Here is a 4,393-nt window from a genome sequence, read left to right as displayed (position 1 = left end):
ACAGAGTCCTGCCCCTGGTGCTGGCAAAGGGACTCCTGTAAATCTCCTTCTAATCCATTGTCAGATCCCCTTACCCTCTGTGGGCTGAGAGGTCTGGAAAACACCATTGCTGCCACTCATTCAATCACCTAAGGCCTGTTCCTGGTTTTCTGGGGCCCAGTCTGTGCTGGTGTGGCCTGTGCTGGATTTCACTTGTCTCTCACCCTGGTGCAACAAACCTTTACTGCCCACCTTCTAAATTTTATTGGGCTGGAAAATTGTTTCATTCCATCTTTTTGTGGGTTCTGCTATTCTATAATTTGTTTAGAGTCATTATTTAAAGGTATTTGGAGGATTTTGAGGAAAGCTCAGGCAAGTCCCTGCTTTTACCCTGCCATCTTGGCTCCACCTCACCCCTAGAGTTTCAAAAGAAAGACTCTCAATTAAGAATAGTGGTTCTTACATAAATATGAGGATAGATGACTTTGGGGATGGAACTATATCATATAAATGTGGACAAGAAGTTGTGAAGGTCTGGAATATTCACTTAGGGATAAGGGATGTAGTCAGGGAAATCTTATAGCAAAAGAAAAGATATGAAATTTATTTTCAGACTGAAAAACTGCCAATGTATAATGTTCCAAATAATGGCTGAATTTCAACATGAGTTTTTTAATGTTAATATTGATTATTGTTGTTGTTGTTTTACAATAAACAATAATAAATGAGGCTACTGGGGGAAAATTTAGAATAAAAATTGATAGAAAAAAAAAATTTCTATTATCTGATTGTACATAGAAAACCCTGCTCATACTATATGGAACAGCAGGATTCCCTGAGCAAAGTTTAGGAAATATTGAGAAAAGAGATATTTAGTTTGCTCCTAGAGGCCTGGAGTGGTGGTGGTAGGGTGGCTCAAAGATAATAACTTTAAGATGCTTCTATCCATTAATGAACCACACCTAAACACAATTTGTCAGCGTATGGATGGAGCGATATTTATGCAGGATCTTGAGAAGCTAGACATCATTCAGAAGTGGGTGCTCAGTATGAGAAAAGATTTTTCTACCTACCCAGAAGAGAATTATTTGATGAGAATTAATCCTTTTAACCTGGAGAAAAGAAAGCAAGGCTGGGAGTGGGAACTATAGCTATATTGGAGGGGGGGGAGTTGTTTTGTTTTTTTAAAGAACTTTAATTCAGAAGATGCATTTTCCTTCATGCTTATACCTAGCCTCAGAGGGTTTAGAATTAGGAAGAATGAATTGAAATTATAGAGAATTAGATGGTAGTTGAGTATAAGGAAACAACATCAACAATGACAAAAACCAAACAACAATAATAACACTTCCTAACAGAGGTATCTAGAAGTAGAATAGACTGCTTCAGGATTATTTTCTCATTACAGATCAGATCTTCAAGCTGGAGAGTGAAGACCACTAATTTTTTTACATGTTTTAGTGATATTTTGTTTTTTTTTATATTACATTTTTAGATTATCTCTACTCTGTGAAAGAGATCTTTTGTAACAAAGTAAAACTAGTTAGTCAGACTAATAATCTCATCTGAAACTGCATGCAACATTTCACATCTGTAGCAAGATTCCCCCCACCCCAACTCTCTATTTTTAATATATCTATTTCCACTCCAATTTTTTTAAAAGAAAGAACAAAAGACAAACAAACTTCATGGGTAGTGGCTTTCTGGAGCATGCCCACAACACCTAACATGCAGGCACCTGCATATTCCAACCTTGGGAATGTGTATAAACTTCTTAAATTGACTGCTAAGCCAGACCAGGCCCAAACTGGCCAAACACAGTCTCTCTCTTTCTTGTGGGCCCTTTCCTGCTGCTTTCAAAGGGTGAAGATTGCAGTTCACCCAAAAACTGAACTACGTGGGGGGAATATGGACTCCTTTTACCTCAATTATTAGAAAAGGGGCTGGGGGCTCTGTTCTGTATTGTCTTCAGTTTCAGATACAAGCAGTGATTCCCACTAGACCCATAAGACATGGGATTTTAAGCCATGGCTTAAATTGATTCTTAGAGTCGGGATTATAGACATAATGTTGTAGCCAGCCAGATTGGCAGAGAAGCTCAGAGGAGCCAGGATGCCTGGGACTTGAAGCTGAGAGGTTTGTATTTGAAAAAAGATCTACATCCTGAGGCACCTAGATGGCACAGCTGATAGAGTGGAAGGCCTGGAATCAGGAAGACTTATCTTCCTGAGTTCAAATATGGCCTCAGACACTTGCTAGCTATGTGACCCTGGCAAGTCACTTAACCCTGTTGACCTCAGTTTCCTCATTTATAAAATGAGCTGGAGAAGGAAATGGCAAACCACTACAGTACCTTTGCCAAGAAAACCCCAAATGGGCTCTGAAAGAGTTGGACACGACTGAAATGATTCAACAACAACAAATAGGAATTGAGCTAAACTGTGAACCTAATTCCACTTCCCTCCCCAGAGAATGAGGTAGCGCAAAGCAGGAGAAAGATTAAGCTTCATGTGTTGGGGAATAGGTTTACAAATTTGTGATTATATTTTTTGAAGTAAAAATTATTTTGCAAAAGCTAATGTGTTTGTGAGTGACTAAATGGACCTTGGGTACAGAGAATACTCTAAAACTGAAGGAACATCATTGATGAGGTCTGAACCTTTTTTTGTCAGCCTAGACCACAACCAAACCCCGTTAAAGGTACCAGAGAGACTTGGAAGAGTAATGAAATGTAACATACCAGCGTTCAGGAGGTACGGGCCAGGCTAGTCAGTGATACAATTGTAGAACTTGTACATAGTGAAGCAAAACACAATCCCTTATTAGCTGTATACATACATAAATGCTAGCTATATGAACAATACACAAGTACTTGCATACAGACACAGAACCTATATGCATATACTTCTGCACTTTAAATTCATTGCTTATCTTTCAAGAGGCATTGTTGATCCTCTAGAACCATCTATGGTCATTGTATTGTTTAAAATCTCAAAGATTTAAAAGTTGTTTTTATAATGTTACTGTTTTTGTATCAATTGTTCTCCTGGTTCTGTTTATTTCCTTCTTTGTCAGTTTACCTCTTCAAAATTGTTTATAAAATGTTGATATTATAATATTAATTGTTCTTCTGGTTCTGCTTGACAAATCTCCACAGGCAACAGTGTTCTCCAGCAGCCAAATCACACAACTCCAGGAAGCAAAACTCTAACAGACACCCACCAGCAGCGAAACGTCCCTGTGCAAGGCCCAGGTGAGCAGGAAAAGAAGCTTGGGTAAGTGCCCCCTGCCCTCTGGCAGGAGTGCTCAACTTTCTTTTTTTTTTTTTTTTTAAAGTCAGGAAATAGGCAAACACCACACACAAAAAGCAGAAACAGATAATGACCATAGATTCTTACTATGAGGAAAGGGAAGATCAAGGCACAAATTCAGAAGAGGACGACATGGTCAATATACCCACATCCAAAAACTCAAAGGGGAATATGAACTGGTGTCACTCCCAAAAAGCCTTTTTGGAAGAGTTCAAGAAAGATTTTAGCCCTCTTCTGGTGGCAGACCTAACAGAAATTAAAAATGGTTCAGCATCTGACATAGGGCCGTAGGCTGTCCTACAATACAGCTTCCAACAAAACTAGGCTGTCACGAACCCCAGGTAACAGAATTGTTTACCTTTACACCAAGAAAGTTGGGAAAGCACCAAAATCAACCTGTGGTGTGTGCCCAGGAAGACTTCAAGGTGTTCGTGCAGTGAGACCTAAAGTTCTTATGAAGCTGTCAAAGACAAAAAAGCATGTCAGCAGGGCTTATGGTGGCTCCATGTTTGAAAAATGTGTCCATGACAGGATCAAGAGTGCTTTCCTGATTGATGAAAAGAAAATTGTTGTGAAGGTGTTGAAGGCACAAGCACAGAGTCAAAAAAGTAAATAAAAAGGATATGTTTTTTGAATAATAAAGAAAATTAAAATGTGAAAAAAAAGAAGGATTTTAAAAGTCAGATAAGAGAGGTAGAAGAAAAATTGGGAAAGGAAATGAGAGGTATGCAAGAGAGTCAACAGCTTGGAAAAGAAAGGACAAAAATTAACTGAAGAAAACTGGTCCTTAAAAAGTAGAATTGGCCAAATGGAAAAGGAGGCACAAACACTCACTGAAGAGAAGAATTCCTTAAAAAGTAAAATGAGCCAAATGGAAAAGGAGGTACAAAAGCTAATTGAAGAAAACAATTCCTTAAAGATTAGAATGGAGCAGGTGGAAGCTAATGACTATGAGAGAGCAAGAATCAGTCAAACAGAAACAAAAGAATGAAAAAATACAAGAAAACATAAAATACCTTATTGGTAAATAAGTGATCTGGAAAATAAATCTGGGAGAGACAATTTAAAAATTATTGGACTACCTGAAAACCATAATGAAAAAA

The 4,393-nt window shown here is 38.2% G+C and overlaps 1 pseudogene; it reads left to right on the top strand.

Annotated features, from left to right (window-relative positions):
* Positions 1-3,552: 3,552 nt before the first annotated feature.
* Positions 3,553-3,946, top strand: LOC114030524 (annotated as a pseudogene).
* The last annotated feature ends 447 nt before the right edge of the window (positions 3,947-4,393 follow it).

This window comes from Vombatus ursinus, unplaced genomic scaffold, assembly GCF_900497805.2.
Source record: "Vombatus ursinus unplaced genomic scaffold, bare-nosed wombat genome assembly UNPS02005236.1, whole genome shotgun sequence".
Taxonomy (NCBI): Eukaryota; Metazoa; Chordata; class Mammalia; order Diprotodontia; family Vombatidae; genus Vombatus; species Vombatus ursinus.
Note: the sequence above shows the minus strand (reverse complement) of the source record. Positions and strands in the feature narration are given on the sequence as shown.